This window comes from Urocitellus parryii, chromosome 11 (assembly GCF_045843805.1).
Source record: "Urocitellus parryii isolate mUroPar1 chromosome 11, mUroPar1.hap1, whole genome shotgun sequence".
Taxonomy (NCBI): Eukaryota; Metazoa; Chordata; class Mammalia; order Rodentia; family Sciuridae; genus Urocitellus; species Urocitellus parryii.
This window is the reverse complement of record NC_135541.1, coordinates 110532285-110550779: the sequence shown is the minus strand read 5'-3', so window position 1 is coordinate 110550779 and position 18495 is coordinate 110532285.

Below are 18495 nucleotides of genomic sequence, written 5' to 3'. Positions count from 1 at the left end.
CACCTACATTTGCATCCCAGCTCCAACATTTGTTAGCTACATGACCCAGAATCAGTGATTTAACATTTGATTCTCTGTTGCTATACATCTACCTTGCAATCATGCCATGAGGATTAGAAACAATAAGATACTTGGCACAGTGGGAGATATGTGTGGGCAGACCTGGAGAAGGTGAAAAAACTGCTCTAAGTCTCAGTAGTTTCTTCCACCAAATAGGAATAAAACTACTACCTTGTCTTATAGAATTACTAGGTAGATTAAAAAGCAATAGCATGACATAGTAGCTAAGGGTATATGCTCTCCAGTCAGCCTACAGGTTCAAATCCTGGCTCCAACCTCATTGGCTGTGTGACTTTGTACAAAGTTAATCTCACTCTTAGGTTTTCTAGTCTATAGAATGGGGTAGAAATGGCACGTAATTTATGGAATTGTCACAAGAATTAAATTAGGTTTTATCCTTAATGTATCAAGAACAGTGCCTGGTGTAGAGCAAGTGATATAAAAACACTTATTAAATTAAAAAAGTAAAGAGAGTAAATCAAATGCTTTAACACAATATCTGATATATAATCAGAATTCTAATGTTGGCATTATTAGACAGAGATCATCACATGATGGCTTTTGTTTAATTAATGTTCAAAAACTTTTCCTTACATGATTTTTGAAAACTTCTGCAAGAAAACAAACTGCAGAAATTACAAATCCCATAGTAACAAAACATACCTATAAGATGTTTTTGTGTGGTAGTTTTAGAAAATGACCCTAATGTTCTTTGGGTGTCAACCCAAGAAGAGGTAGGGTTATATTCTCTCACACTAGATCTGACCTCTCTAACCTGCTTACAGGATATGATAGTGTGGAAGTGATTCTTCAACTTCCTGTCTCCAGGAATGCCTGCGCTTGGAACCCATCCGCTGTGCCACAGGGAAGTCAGTGGAGAGGCCTTCATGAGCAGGATCTGATGCCCCATCTCAGCTGAGCTCCAAGGTAACATAGGAATGATAAATCTTGAAAGTGTGTTTTTCTTTCCCCTGTTCAGCCCGCAGAGCTGAGAGACTGACTGGAGCAGAAACTGATTGTTTCTGTTAAACTCTACCAAACTGCAGATTTGTGTTTTTGGCCATAAGTTTTGGGGAGGTTTTTTATGCAATAATAGAGAGGTAGAAGAACATCAGAACATCTAGTTTGTATTCTATCTGATATTTACATCTCGATGACTCTATTTTCTAACCTTGGCTTAATTATGTCGTCACTTAACAAATGTTTATTAAATATCCCCCTACATGCATTTTTCTAAGCATTAGGGAAAACATCAGTGAGTAATGCAAAATAATGTTGATGCAGGATTCCTCCTCCTAGAGAGGAAGAGGTATTAAAAAGTTAATATGTAACACCTGAGATTGATATGTGCTTTGGAAGGAGCAAGGATAAGGAGTGATGATGATGATGATGATGATGATGATGATGATGATAATGTGTGTGTTGGGAACAAGTGTTGCTCTTTTAGAGTGTGCACACCAAACACCCTTCTAAGGAGGTGACATCAGATCACAGATGAGAAGTACATGAGGAAACTGGTTGTACAAATCCACCAAGGAGGAGGAGGGTTACCAGCAGAAGAATGAGCAGTGTAAGATCTTGAGGTGGCAGCAGCAAGTCTCAGGGAATCAAGCAGAGGCTTTTGATGTTGGAAAGGAGTGGATAGGAGGATAGGGTCTAAGAGAAAGTGATAGCTTGGGTCACATGAGGCCTTAGAGACCACATGAAGGAAATTTATTTTAATTCTAAATGAGATGATAAACCACTGGATGATTTTAATCATTCTTTTTAGTTGAAATAAAATTTACACGAAATAAAATGTGCAGATTTAGGTGCACATTTTCGTGAGTTTTATCTAACATAGACTCCTTGTATATAACCTTAATCATCCAAAAAGTTTTCCTCATCCCTTACTCATTAATCCCCACCTCTAATAGGCAATCAATTCACCATGGTAGGTTTTTACCTATTGTAGAATTTAATGTAAATGAAATTGTACAGAATGTGCTATTTTGTTTTATTTCATGGTATTCTGGTCTCTTCCACTTAAACATGTTTTTGAAATGTGTTCATGTTGTTGCATTCATCTGTAGTTTATTCTTTTTTACTGTTGAGTAATATTCTATTCTATGAATAAAGCACAATCCATCTATCCACTCACCTACTAGTGGACTTAGTGAGGTGCTAAGTGACTCATTTAAATTATAGCCAGTTTTTATCCACACTATGAATATAAACATTCCTGTACAGGTATTTTTGTAAACATTTGTTTTTGTTTTTCATGAATAGATGTCTAAAAGTAGAAGTGGTGGTCATAGGTTAGTTACAAATTTGTCTTTATGATAACCCAAATAATTATTCCATCATTTGAGCCATTTCATGCAACCACCAGAAATGTGTGAGAATTCTACTTGCTAAACATTCTAGCCAACATTTGGAGTGGTTAGTTCTGTCTTTTGTCCTGGTTTCCTACTTTCATGGCACTTATAAGAACCTATGACCACCATGCTTCACCAGAGGACTGGGATACCAAAAGGGGGTTTCAAGAAAAGATAGTGAGTACCTAGAATTTTAGTATCTTCATAGTTTTTCACAGACTAAAAATATTCAATAAACTGAAACAAGATTTATGTTTCCACATTTGTAATGCAATTCAGCATTTGGATAACCTCCTAGGTAAGATGATGTTTTCTTTATCTAATTCCATATGTATTTATTCTAATCTATTATCAGAAAATGTGGGTTATTATTTTCCACAATATAAACATTTGTCTACTTCAAAATAGTAGGTTATATCACTCAATTTTCTTTTCCCTATGTTATATAATTCCAGTTTTATTCCATGTAAACCTCTTTTCCGAAGAATCCCTTTAATCGTGTTTGTGACTATCAGAAGTGATTCTACATTGACTACATTCCACTATTCAGTGGAATGAACACTTTTAGGTTTCAGTGATTTCAGCTGTAAATTTACTTAAGTATCTCTCTGCATTTATGTATATAACAAGCTAGTGTGAACTGCCTTTCATAGATTATACAATTTTTCTACTTATACTTTTTCTGAAAACGAAGCTATGAATGATCTCCAGTCACATGCGCACTCTATGTTTTTTTTGTGGAATGTTACATAGTTGAATAAACACAGCTGCACTTATTAAATGGTATGAGTACACACACACACACACACACACACACACACACACACACACACCTGCACACATGAAGCATTCAGATAAATTCAGTCAGGGTGTTTATTTGAATAGGTTATGGTGTGGTCACTCAAGTAAGTCCTTTTTCGTGGTTTATTAGACTCTTGTGTTGCATGCTGACATAAACACCCAGCCCTAGATTTGTTCGAGTCTTTGTCATAGTACAGTTCTTTCCCATTTTCATTCTTTACATTGCTTTCTCTTCTGTTCCAGGAAATAAAAATAACCACACCAGCTCCACACAGTTCTTGTGTGAATGGGTTGGGATAATAGCCAATAATTTCAAAGTAAGAAAACTTGGGAGACTTCTATATATAAGCCCATTTAATGAATGACTCAGGTGTTGGTTACAATTTTATCATTTTGCTTGTCTGCGTTTCCCTAGTGATGAGTAAAAGAAGCAAAGTTCCCTTAATTTATTGTGTTTTTAGTGACAAGCATATTACTTGGATTATAGCAATTGTGTGACTTTTAAATTGCCCCGCTGAATGAATGATTTCCACTAGAACCTCAAAAGCAGTTCACAAAAGAAGCACTGAGCATTGGTAACAAAAAGCTTTTGTCTCTACTAATTGAATGAAACTGCTCTTTCCAAGGTCACCAACAACTTCCATTAAGTTAAATCAAATGGGCAAATTGTCATTGGGTTATTTTCTCAACTAATTCCGTTGTTCTTTTTTTTCTCCTCTTAACCTCATTGTCCAAAACCCCACATTTCTGTTTTTCCACAATATTTTTTCTTATATAACACAGAAATCAGATTGTGATAATTTTCTCCTCCATGTCTTACAAATACCTCTCATCCCTGAGAAAATTTAATCCCAGATTCTTACCATGACCTTCAGGACTCTACATTTTTACCTCCAATTAGTCTCTGACTTCATCTGCTACTTCCCCCATGATCATTTTGCTCCAGACACACTAGCCTCTTGTACTCACCATTGCTTTGCATGTGGTATTTTCCTGTAATCTTCTTCAGAATCTACATATTTATTTCCTCACCTCATTCAATGTTAAATTGTGACAGTGCTATCAAAAATAACCTGTCTCACCCTCTAGCTCATTGCTTTACTTTACTCTCTATAACTTTCTGCTGTTAAAATGCTTGATGTTGACTGGGCACAGTGGCACAAGCCTATAATCCCAGAGGCTCAGGACGCTGAGGAAGGAGGATTGGGAGTTCAAAGCCAGCATCAGCAAATGAGCAAGGTGCTAAGCAACTCAGTGAGACTGTCTCTAAATGAAATACAAAATAGGGCTGGGGATGTGGCTCAGTTGGTCGAGTGCCCCTGAGTTCAATTCCTAGTACCTCCTCCCATGCAAAAAAAAAAAAAAAAAAGAATGAAATTAAGTCTACTAGGCACTACTTATCCTACAGTATGATTAGTGAGGTCCTTTATGACCTCAAGGAAAAGGATTTTTCAAAGTCCCTTGGTGTAAAATGCTAAATTTGGAGACGAAAATGAGTAAATTTCTCAGAACCAAAAATCTTCCAGGAAGAAGAAGAGAGACTCATTTGAGATTGAGTACTATCATTAGGAATAATGGATTCAGAGTCATTGGAAGTAAAGTATATTGAGGACCCCCAAATTAAATTCATAAGAAGAAAAGGAAGATTCTAATGTTGACAGTTTTTTGGAGGAGAGCCAGCTTGTGGTTGAGGCTAGAAGCTTCTTTAGCCCAGCCAGCCCTGCATAGCACACTTGGGAAGAATGTCTAAAGTCAGGCATGTGAGGTAAATAGATATGATCTGTGATTCCCTAGCATGTTATGTGGCCTATCAGGTGAGAGAGAGACAATCAGGGACAAAGACTCATCAGACCATATGGCAGGAATAGAAGCAATGAAAACTGAATTGTCAGACATGGGTTCTTTTTCTGTCTGGTATTTGTAAGCAAGATTGACTCCTTGGGAATAACTAAGTACCCAAGACTCTTAGAAAATTTGGATGGGGAATTTTAAAAGACTAGTAAATGAATGCATTTCTATTTTTGCTTTTATTTCCCCCAAATATGTCAGAGCTAGAGGTAATGTCCAAATATTAGAATGAGTTATGCAATGGCAATGCATTAAAAGTCTTTTAAAAATTTTATCTATATTTTAGTATCTGTTATTTTTATGCCCTAATCTTCTGGCATTCCAATCCCTTAGTCAATCAGATTCTTTTGGAACTTAACAGAATGCAACTACAAACACTGGATAATTTAGGTGACCTTTCCACCCAATAATTTTTTTTCTCTAAGTTAAACAGGAAGTCAGTGGCAGAGACAAAAATCCTATTTGGATTCATAAAAGATTTTAGATATCATCAAACAATGTGCATTGTTTGTCTTTTCTTGTCTTTCATACAGAATTCTGTCTCTATTACATCCAGTAACTTCTCTTCACGGTAAAACATTTTACAATGCCATCAACCAAATGCTATTTAGAGATGTATATCATCTCTACTAATGTACCTAACACCTATGGCAATGGAAACCTTTTATATTGTTAGCAATAAATCTTGCAGACTTGATTTTATAATTTCAGAGGTGTGAAGAAAAATGGGTTTTTATATAGTTCTGAATGTGGAGACCCAAATTTAATGGTCCATTAAGATTGGGAATGTCGACCTGTGAGGGTCAGAGTATTCTGAATGAAAGATCTCCATAGAAACAGCACAGTTATGGCTGAACAATGCCACAAAATAATCCACTGAATAGTTGATTCAAAACTTAAACATCTTGTTGATAGATTGGGGATCAGTCGGTAGTCTGATGATCATAGGACCCTCTAGACTTCCAGAATGAGTAGATTGTCTAAAATGCAACTTTGTTGTTGTTACCTAGTTTCAGTCTAGTTGAATGAAGCAAAGATATACTGTGCTTTATAAGATACAATGAATAAATGTAAGTTTGGGCATTAATACAAATTAGAGCAAGAAGAGAAGAATGTGGTTATAAAACTACAGTTAGACATATGAGTTCTGAATAGATAGATGATTGGGTTGTAAGATAAGATACAAAGGAACAAATGGCGAAAGACAGAAATAAAAAGCACTCCGCGTGCTCCCCAAAACACTGCTTTTGCAGGGAACAGTAAGCTGGAGACCTTCATCGGTTATACCCCTCGAGAAGGTATTCCAGTTATGATTCTTTTGTTTCTCAGACTTCTTATATCTACTTCCATTTCAAATTTAATGCCTTACTCTCTGCCTGCTTTAAGCAAACTTCATTAAGTAATTACCTTTTTCAGTCTTTCTTTTCAAAGTCTAAGAAAAAAAAGAATTGTTTCTTAATCAATGAATGTCAAAAATAAGTGAAAAGCAACTATCTACAGATACTTTAGTTGTGTCCTAAATGTAGAAACCAAAAGAAAGTCTATTCAGGCATCTTTTCCCCCAGAAAGCAAACTAATTAATAAAATTTAAATAGAGGAAGAATGCAAACAATACCTGAAATAATCTTCTGATATGCATTTTATTAATTCATCTTACTATTTTTGAGCATCTGCTCCATGGTAAATCCAGTGTTGAGCTCTGAAGGACATAAAGTATGGCCTCTTTTCAGTGTCCTTTTGTGCAGCAGGCAAAGCAGACCTATACTTCAAGGGAAAGGAACAGTAGAATGGCAGTTTGCTCTTTAACCAACTGTGTTAGTGTCAATTCACTGTAAAAATAAGAAAAACTTTTTTTTTCTTTTGAGTTTTTCTTTCTTTCTTTCTTTAATCAGTTAGTTAACTGACTTGGCCTATAAAGTTAATAAAAGTCATTCAGCAAGTAGAAAGTTTTAGAAATCCCTATTTTAAATTTGCACATGTTAACAAATGTGTCAAATCAGAGTTATTCAGTAAATATTACTTTAGGTGCCTAATAAATATGTGCTGAATAAATGAATATGTGATTGAACGCAATAACCTGTTACTTTCCTTCTCAAATTTTAATGCATCTATGAATCACATTTTAATATTGTAAAAATGTAAATGCTGATTCAGATGGCATGGAAGGAGGCCTGATATTCTATATTTCTAGGAAATTCCCAGGAGACTTACATCTTATAAAATCCTACTTTAGTTCATAACTCTTCCCTTTAGCAATAAAAATGTCCTCAAAATAAAACAATACCATAGGAAGCTACTAAAAAGCATTGTTCCTTCAATACACACCCATTTCTGTCATTGTGTGATCTTGGGAAAGCTACTCTCATGAATCTTACAATTTTCATGTTTTAAAAACAGATAATGAAACCTACCTATTGATCATGTAAAGCAAATGACATAGTGAATGTGGAAGTATTTTATGACTTGATGATGCACTGCATCTATAAACCCTTTTTATTTCCATTAGAATTAGTAGTGGTCCTTCCTAGGGATAGGCAATTGAGAAGGGGGATTCTATGAATGCATAATAACTTTATTGTCAAACTAATGCAAATGAATGTTCCGAGATGGAAAATCTTAATAAAGTGTTTAGTAGGACACAGAGGCATGCACATGTGTACCAAAGCAGTTAAATCTGTGACCTGATATTTTGCATGGTTTATTACAGGATACTCTTTCTTTGTAGCATACCAATGATTATTTACAAGGTCATTGTAGAAAAGGAGATGCTCTTTCATGACAAAGGCCCACAGCCAATATTTCATGAAAAACACACAAGAAGTTGGAAATTGATGATTTATAGATCAGGAAATAACAGTTAATCAACTTTCCTGACTTCCCAAGCCACTTTGGGCAGTTTTGCACCACCTTTTAGTTGTCATCTCTGTTTATATTAATGGTGATACTTTTGCAGGCTGAAACAGGATATGCACACTCTTGGAGGTACTGTCTGTAAATTCTCTCAGCATGACTGGGAGGCCAGGGCAAACTGCTGCTGCCCATCCATCAGAACCATCATATTCCAACTACCAACACCATCCATGGCATTCACCATCACAGGAAAGAGGTCTGAGACTATCCCTACTCACCAATGTCCACCAATTACTACGTGGTGGCGTGTTCATTTGAAAAAAAAAAAAAAACTTTTTACATTCATCCTTGAACTTCCAGGTATTGGACTCTATGGGATTTTTTAAAAATTGGAAAATATTTTCGAATAAGAGCTGTATTTAAAGATTTGAGAAATATGATATATGAGGATAGTAAATGAAAGAAGAGAAAGCTAAGGGCATTTTATCACCTCTTCTTACTTGAAAACTTTGGAATCAATGCCCACAAACTACATCAGATCCAATTTTTCTTTTGTTTACATTCTTAAAAAAATTATTCGCATTCATTGTGTAGCATGCATTTAAATCTGTTTCTGTATGTGAAGTTATTATTTCATTTCATTTAGTTGGCTGTTTATGTACTCATAACAGAGTTTCAGAAATAATAATTTCTCTCAATAAATATTTGTTGACTAAATGAATGGTGAATAAATGAACCACTAAGGAATCACATAATTAATATTATTTAGGAACTCCCAAGGGCCAAGGACATAGAAACTCAGAGGAGACTAAAACTTACTGTCTTCTGAAAATAGTCTCAAGTTATCACAGTGTCATCGGAGGTGGAATAACAGACAGATACAGAACTGTTTGGAGAGAAGTTTAAAATTAACTTCATTAAAAAATTACATACAGGCAAGTTTATGTGTATTATGAGGTCAAGGGTATCTATTTGCCACATTTAAACATTTTTGCCACTCCTGTGTCAGGTATCTCTGAGTACATTGCTGTCCTTTTAAACAGAAACCGTGCTATCTTATCTTCAGATTCTCCAAGGGAATCTAGTCTTGTGCCTCCTTGGGTTCCAACAGCCTCTAGGACAAGTGATATTTGAGAGACATGTGTCAACGATTTCCATGCCCATGGGCCTGCCACACTGAAACTGGTCTGTGATCCTATTATATGTCTAGAGGACACCTTCTAGACTGTATCTAACTCGACTTCTCTGTAGCAATCAGCCTCGTTGAACTCTCTCTCCCTGAAAGTCTCTCTTCACTGTCTTCTTGTAACAGGGTGCTCTCCTGTCCCCTTTCCTCTTCAGACTGCCCCTCCTCAGCCTGCTTTTCCTTTGTCATACCTTTGCTCTTGTTCTTCCCCAGGGGTCTGTCTTCCTTCTCTTCTCTCTCTCTCAATCTACACACTCCTTTGGGAGCCTTCAACTTCTCTCTAGGTTGGAAGTCTCATTCTGTCTTCACATGTGCTGCTATCTGCAGATTTAGTCAATGTTGCATTTTCAGTTTCTAAAATGCAGCTCTTACTACACACAAGAGGAAAACTGAAGGTCAAAAATCCAAAAAATACACACATGTCTGATTTTGTTTCTGGAAACCATGCATCTGTCTTCTAGCCAAGGTTACAAATCCACACAGATTTTGTTTGAAGGTCTGCCCACTCCCTCTCCTAACCTGCTCTTTCCTTTGCCTTTTCGGAGCTATTGTCTGAACTGTGCCTAGACTCTGCTCTTGGGAAACTTGACAAGGACTTCTTTCTGGCCAGGAGAAGTTGTCATCAAGTTTCTCACAAATTTTTCACCATTCAAAAAGAGTTTATGCTTTACCAAAAGAATTCACCTTGGGGCCCTTTCGAATAACCAACTCTCTAAGGAAATTTAATATCTGATTCGACTAATCAAAATTAGATTTACTCACATTTGGAAAACATATCTGCAGTTTTGCCTCATTTCATGTAACTGGTGTATCCTTGAAATATGTGCAGATCAGATCTTTGCAAGTTGAATAATAGTTCAAATGTGTTAATCAATTTGCTAAGGAAAGCAAAAAATACTTTCATACAGTCAATAACGATTGTCTAACATAACTGTTGTGAAAATTTGGATTTTATGCACTAAATGTACTTGCTTTTGAAGCTATCTTTGTACATACTAGCGTACAAGACAGGGAGATGGAGAGATTATCACTTGTCAAGGCATGGCCAAACCTCAGGATCCATGCCAGGAATTGTGGCCTCACATTATTGGAGTGCTTAGAGTTTTACTTTGTTTAGTTTGTGTGTGAAAGAACATAGGTCAGAAAAGCAATATGTGTTCCATAGTCACAATGGTTTTACTCTTCAAATCCAAAGTCCTTTAATCTGAGCTTGCTTTACAAAGCCCACTGCTCTTACCCAGGATGTTCATGCCAGATGGGCTCCTGGGGGTATATTTTATTTCTCCTTTTCCCTCCCCATTTTTTAAGGCAGCACAAAGGGACAACTCTCACAGCCAAGCTCATTTTCCATTAGTTGAGTTATTGGTGCATATATATAATATATTATATCGTGTGCGTGCATGTGTGTGTGTGTGCGTGTGTGTGTGTGTGTGTGTGTGTAGGGAGAGATAGAGACTCATTTGGTCTTGTTTCTCTGTTTTGGCTAATGCAACTTTAATGTAACTTAGTTTAAATGATCAACTTTAGGCACTTGAGACTGCTTGGGTACCAATTCCTTCCAATCTATAGCAACATGCCAGACTCTTTGCTCCCATCTGGTTGCTAGTTCTACTGTCAAAGAGAAGGGGCAGTCTGTGGGTCATGGCTTCTGCCTGTTTGACAAGTTTCTTAACTAGAAGCATAATGAGCTATGAAAGACTCTGGAGAGTATTTAGCTGCATTAACACTTGGATAACTCAGACCCACCCTCCACTCCTGATCCCCTTCCAAGCATCTCCTACCACCCCAACCCCTCCCACACTCCTGTGGGCCAACAGATATGAACAACAGCACTTGTGTTAACAACTTGGCGGCTATAGCAAGCCAGACCCCAGGAAGCAACAAGATATTTCCCTCAGGGAGGCCTTGGCTTGGGGCTTCCCTTCCTTTCCTATGTCAACAAAGCCTTCGTTTCCTAGTTTCCTAACTCACAAACCACAGTATAAGCCAAATTCTTGGTTTTCTTTCACCTTCCCCTCTGGATGGAAAGTGTTCTATTAGACAGAATTTATATAGCTAGGTTGTGTTGATTTTACTCTCATTAATGCCTCCAACTCATAAAAAAGCACTGGAGATTAAAAAAAATGTATCTGAAAATAAACAAAAACATAAACCCTATTTCTTATTCCAGAATACATTGCAAAAAGGAATAATCGGAGTAGGAATGCCTAATTATGTTTCATATAGTAGAAGGGATTCTGGACAAAATCACACAGCGACTACATTTTATGTAGTTGCCCGTATATGGAAGACAGTTAATAACAGCTGAGGTAAGTGGATGCCTATTTATTAAATAATAGGAGCCCTGACAGAATGTACAATAGGCTAACCAAAATTTTTGAGAAAGTAAAACTAAAATCTTGGTTACTTTTTTTTTTGTTCTTTAGGGAAGAGCAGAGAAGAATGAATTAATAAACAAGTGTTGGATGACGTACAATGCAAAACTGCAATCTAATTAGAATAAGTTATACTCCATGCATATCTATACTGTGTCAAAATACACTCTACTGTCATGCATATCTAAAAAGAATAAATAAAAAAAATTAAAAATAAACAAGTATCAGATGATTCCCCATATGTTTCATTAAGCATCCTCTTAAGCAACTGAAAACACAGATGTAAACAGATACATACACGCTCAGTACCTGCATTCTTCAATTCTGCCTACTTGAAACACAGAATTTTTGCCTCATGCAGAACCACAATTTGACACTGTGGCCTTAATTGCAACCCTAAACAAATCCATCTCCTGAATACCTTGCCCAGTTCATATTTGCCACGTATTCTTGTCACTGCCCTCCACATCTTCCCACCTACAGACATTCTCCTACAGACATTTGACGATTCTTTCCCTTCAATCCCAGTTCCTCTTTGAAGCTTTATTTTTCAGTGTTCAGTGATATTTTTCTCATTTGACTTCCCAATCACTAATTAACATGCCCCAGACACACCATTTTTCTCTAGGTTACTGCTACTTGCCTTGATATGTGCACAGATCTTACCTCCCCAAACTGGATTCTGAACTTGACAGGATGCGACTACATTCTTCTCTTCTCGGGAATCTCTGTGGTCCTGCATGCCCACTTAGGTAGATGGATGCATAGGAATGGGATGATATCAGAGTTGTGTATTAAGACTATTTAAGCCCACTCCCTTTGGACAAGAACATTGAATAACAAAATTTACTCCTTGTTATCATTGCTTTTAAGGAATATGATAACTTATTCTAAATAGGTGCATTTTTGATTGGTAGGTAAAGAAATGGTAGGTGGAATCTTAGTCAACAGAGGAAAGGTTACCCAGGTCAAGATGAATGGCACTGAACATTTTTAAGCTTGAGGATATGTGTATTATTTTATACATTCCATTCGGGGACGTTCTCATGGATAAGGGAACTTGGGAATAGAGAACTGAAGGAAATGAGAAAGCAAAACACTGGGCTATTTGGAGAAGCAGAGAGTTTCAGATGGAGTCAGCAAGGACAAAGAGGGCGATGGGGAACGTGCTTGGTGTGTTTCAGGAAGAGGTACAGAGAGTTAAAGAGAACTAATCCATAGCAGCAGATAAAACCAGAGACTAAGCTTGGGATATTAAAGGACTTTGGATTTTACTCTGAAAGAGATTGTAGGCTATTGATGTGTTTTGATCACTGGAGCAAAATAATGTTACACATTTGAAAATCTTGGAGGATAATTGGATTTATTGTCAATTTTAGGTTGTCACACCCTATCATCATTGCTAAATGTAACACACACACACACACACACACACACACACACACACACACACATACTTTTTTTTTTTTGTTTTACAGATTAAAGCCAGGTCCTCTAACCCAGGACTTCATACAGGCTAGGCAAGTGCTTTGCGACTGAGCTAACATCTCCAGTCCTTTTTACTCTTTTTAACTTTGAGACAGGCTCTAAGTTGCCCAAGTTGGCCTTGAATTTGTGATTTTTCTGCCTCAGTTTCCCAACTTGGTAGGATTGCAGGTGTGGGACCCCATGCCTGGTACTTTTTTATATAGATATTTTTTTTAAAATAAAAACTGAATACACTTGAAATTACAGTTGATTTTAGTAGAAAATAAATAACTGAAAGAATATTCCTGTTTTGAATGTTTCATACTTAAAGAATTATCAACTATAAGCAAGTGAGCTTCCAGTTTAGAAGAAGCTAGGATAAAAGGAAACTTAACAGGCCTGAACCCTGGTAAAAAGTAATTAAAACTGTCCCTTTCTAAGAAATCATACAGGTACCAATCAAGAGGCCAAGAGGAAGCCACAAACGTGATCTGTTTTCGTCAGCTATTTCACTGTTGTGACTGAAAGATTCTATCAGAACGACTATAGAGGAGGAAAAGTTTATTTGAGGGCTCACAGTTTCAGAGGTCTTAGTCCATAGCAGTCCAGCTCCGTTCTTCAGGGATCAAGGTGAGGCAGGACATCATGGTGGAAGAATGTGGCAAGGGAAAGAGCTCAAGTGGTGATCAGAAACAGAGAGAGAGATACAAACATGTAACTCAAAACCATGCCCCAAATCCCACCTCCTCCAGCCACACCGTACCACTTCAGTTACTACTCAGTTAATCCCTATCAGAGGATTAATTCACTGATGGAATTAAGACTCTAATAATCCAGTCAACTTCTCTTCTGAACCTGTCTGCATCGTCTCACATCCAAACCATCACATGATCATTAAGACAAATCCATCTGTATCTGCTTATAAGGATGAAAACCAATAATTAGAGCAGGAAGGAAATCTTGAAGCCAAAGCTATTTCTTGATTTTCTTTAGTTCCAAGTAGTATTCCTTGTGTGAATGGAACCAAACAGTTTGTTTATCTATTCACTTAATGTTTGACATTTCCCCCCTAATTTTTGGCAACCCTTAATAGAGTCACTCTAAGCATCCACATACAGGTTATTATATACATGCATATTACTTTAGTCAGTATTTTCATTGCTGTGACTAAAGGACCTGACCAACACAATTATAGAGGAGAAAGAGTCTGAGGGCTCAGAGTTTCAGAGGTCTTAGTCCATAGAAGGCTGGATCCATTTTTCAGGGCTCAAGATGAGGCTGAACATCATGGTGAAGTGTGTGGCAGAGGGAAACAGCTCACATTATGGTGATCAAGAAGCAGAGAGGGTGTCTGCTCTCCAGATACAAAATATATACCCCATAGCCACGCCCCAGTTAACAACTTCCTCTAGCCACATCCCACCTGCCTCCAGTTACCACTCAGTTAATTCCATCAGGGATTAATTCACTGATTGGGTTAAGACTCTCACAACCCAATCACTTCTTCTCTGAACCTTCTTGCGTTGACTCATACGTGAGCTTTTGGGGACATATCACATCCAAACCATAACACACATCTCCATTTCTTTTGGGTAAATACCTGAGAGACTGATAGGTTATATAGTAGTTTATATTTAACTTTGTATAAAATCACCAACATGTTTTTCAAAGAAGTTAAAGCATTTTGCTTTCCTCCAACAGCGTATGATACTTTCAGGTACCCTGCATCCAAACCAGCATTAACAGAGGAGACAGTGGGGTCTCATTGTGGTTTAAATAAGAATTTTCTGAAAAATAATGTGGATCACTTTTTGCTTATTTGTCCAGTATATCTTTTTGCTAGGGAATTATCTTTTCAGATCTTGTGCTCATTTTAAATGAACTCTCCAGTTTTGAGAGTTCTTTATGTATATTGGTCAAATCGGTGTTTTGCAAATATCTTTTCCTATCCTATGAATTATCTTCTCTTTCACAGTATCTTTCAAAGGGTAGAACTGTTTTTCTTTGAGGAAGTCTATTAGTGGAAAAAACTGTAAGTTACTTATTAAGCTTCTTTGGCAACTTTGTGACAATTATCTATTGACCTTAGATGTTATGAGTCAACTCCTAGAATCTTTATTCCTTTTCACTGATTAATCTATCATTTTGTGTATAGTATGACATATGGTTCAAGATGATGTATTTTCTTTCTTAATCTGTACTTTTGTCTTTCTTATGGAGATTTATAATAGACGTTAAAAGGAGAGTAAGTCCTCAAACTCTAGTCTACGTTTTAAAGAAGATTTCCATAGTGGTACTAATTTACAATCCTTACCAACAGTGATTTTGTTATTCTCGGTCCTTACCATTTCCACATAAATTTTCAGACCAGTTTATCCTTTTCTACAATTAAAACTGCTTGTATTTATGATTAAATAACATGGAAACTATGGAGTAAATTAAGGAAAAGTTAATATTTTAACAAAATCGATTCTTCCAAATGATGAATATGGAATATTTTACATTTGTTTGGGTTTTAATTTCTCTCAGCAATGATTTGTAATTTTTGTATAACTCTCATTTCTTTTGTTTGATTTGTTTCTTTCACATCTTTATTGGTATATTCTAGTCACACATCATGATGGGATTTATTATTACATATGCATACATGCACAGAATATGGCAATATAATTTGGCCAATATCATTCCCCCCATAGTTCTCCTTTGTGTTTCCTGCTCCCTCCCCTGTTTCCTGTTCTCTACTAATCTCCCTTCCATTTTCATTAGATTCCCCCAACTTTCTTTTCTTTTTTCTCTCTAACTTCCACATATGAGAGAAAACAGGGGACCCATGTCTTTTTGAGTTTGGCTTAATTCGCTTAACACAATGTTCTCAAATTCCATCCACTTTTCTGAAAATGACATAATTTCATTCTTCTTTGTGGCCAAATAAATCTTCATTGTGTACACATGCCACATTTTCTTTATCCATTCATCCATTAATGGACCCCTAGGTTAATTCCACAGTTCAGATCTTGTGAATTATGTTGCTATAAATGTGTGGATGAACGTATTGCTGTAGCATGATGTCTGTAATTTTTTTTGTGTAAAGTACTGAAGAGTGGTATAATTCGTTTAAGTGGTGGTTCCATTCCTAGTCTTTTGAGAAACCGCCATACTAATTTCCATATTGGTACTAATTTACCATCCTCTCCAGCATTTATTATTGTCTTTATTATTGATGACTAGAATGAGATAATATCTCAGAGTTGTTTTGATTTGCATTTCACTAATTGTTAATGATGCTGAACATTTTTTAAAATGTATCTGTTGGCCATTTGTATTTCTTCTTTTGAGAAGTGTCTGTCTAGTTCATTTACTCATTTATTAATTAGGTTATTAGAGTTCTTCATGTATTCTAGATATTAACCCTCTATCGGAAGTGTAGCTAGCAAAATTTTCTCCCATTCTGTAGGTTCTCTCTTAACTTGCTTGTTTCCTATGCTGTGCAAAGGCTTTTTAATTTGATGTCATCCCACCTATTAAATCTTGACATTATTTCTTGGCCTTTAAGGGTCCTAGTGAGAAAGTCATTGTTTGTGTCCAAATGTTGGAGTGTTGAACCTACATTTTTGTTTAGAAGTTGTAGAGTTTCTGGTCTAATTCCTGAGATCTTTGATTCATTTTTCTGACTTTTGTGCAGGGTGAGAGATGAGGGTCTACTTTCATTCTTGTACACATGAATAGCCAGTCTTCTTACTAAAGAGGCTGTTGTTTTGGGCAACTTTTGTCAAAGATCAAGTGACTGTGCATGTATGAATTTGTCTCTGTGTCTTTTATTATATTACATTGATCTATGTGTCTAATTTTATGCCCATATTCCGTAATTTTTGTTACTATTGCTCTGTAGTATAATTCAAAGCCAGGTATTGTGATGTCTTCAGCACCGCCTTTTGGTCTTAGACTTGCTTTGGCTACTCTGGCCTTTTTACTCTTCCAAATGAATTTTAGGACCTTTTTTCCTAGTTCTGTAAATAATGTCCTTGATATTTTGATGGGGTTTGCATTGAATTTGTATATTGCTCTTGATAGTATGGTCATTTTAACAATATTAATTCTGTGTATCTATAAATATGGGAGGTCTTTCCATCTGCTTGTGCCTTTCCACTTTTTTCTTCCATATTCTATAGTTTACATTGTAGAGATCTTTCACTCACTTGGTTAGATTTTGTTAGTAGCTATTTTTTTTTTTTTAGATTATTGTGAATGGGATTGTTTTCCTGATTTCTTTCTCAGAAGAGATTGGGGTATGAGAAAACCATTGATTTTTGTATGTCAATTTTATAACTTGCTACTTTGTTGAATTTGCTTAATAGCTGTCTTTTGTTGGGGCTTTTTGGATCTTCTAAGCATAGGATTGTACCATCTGCAAATAGAGATAATTTGACTTCTTTCTTCCTTTTGTTTATCCCCTTTTTACCCTTCCCCTGCCTACATTTTTCTCTTGTCCTTGCTGAAATTTCTACTACTATATTGAATAGGAATATTGAAAATGGACTTCCTTAATTGTTCTGGATTTTAAGGAAAATATTTTTCAGTTTTTCCCTATTCACTACGATATACTGACTCTGTGTTTGTTGTACATTGCCTTTATAATGTAGATGTAGGTCTCTTCTATCCTTAGTTTCTTTAGTGCTTTTACCATAAATAGGTACTGAATTTTCAAAGACTTTATCTGCATCTATTGAGATGCTTATATGATTTTTGTCCTTAATTCTATTTAAGCAATGAATTATTGATTCGCATATATTAAACCATTCTTACATTTCTAGAATATAATCAAATTATTCAAGATATACAATTTTCTTAATATGCTGTTGAGTATGATTTGGTTATGTTTTATTAAGGATTATTACATCTAATTTCATCAGGCACATAGGTCTGTAGTTTTCTTTCCTTGATGTGTCCTTATCTGGTTTTAGTATGTGAGTGATATTGGTTTCATATAATAAATCTGGAAGTTTTCCGTCTCTTTCATGGAACAATTTGAGGAGCATCAACATTACTTCTTTAAAGCTCTGGTAGAATTCAGCTGAGAATTCATCTGTATCCTGAGCTTTTCTTTGTTGGAAGGCTTTTTATCACTTCTATCTCATTGCAAGTTATTGTTCTGTTCTTTTTTATATCCTCTTGATTCAATTTTGGCAGTTTGTAGGTTCCTAGAAATGTGTCCATTTCTTCTAGGTTTTCAATTTATTGGACCATAAATTTTTGAAATAGTTCCTAATGATCCTCTGAATTTTTGTTATGTCAGTGGTGATTTCTGCTTTTTCGTGTCTAATTTTGTGAATTTGTGTCTTCTCTCTTTTGGTTAATTTGGCTAAGGGCTTATCAATCTTGTTTATCTGTTCAAAGAAGCAACTCTTTCATTGATTCTTTGCATTCTTAAAAATTCTCCGTTTTATTGATTTCAGTTCTGATCTCAATTATTTCTTTCTACTGATTTTGAAATTAGTTGATTCTTGTTCTTCAGGGGCCTTGAGATGCATTGTTACATTCTTTATTTATGACA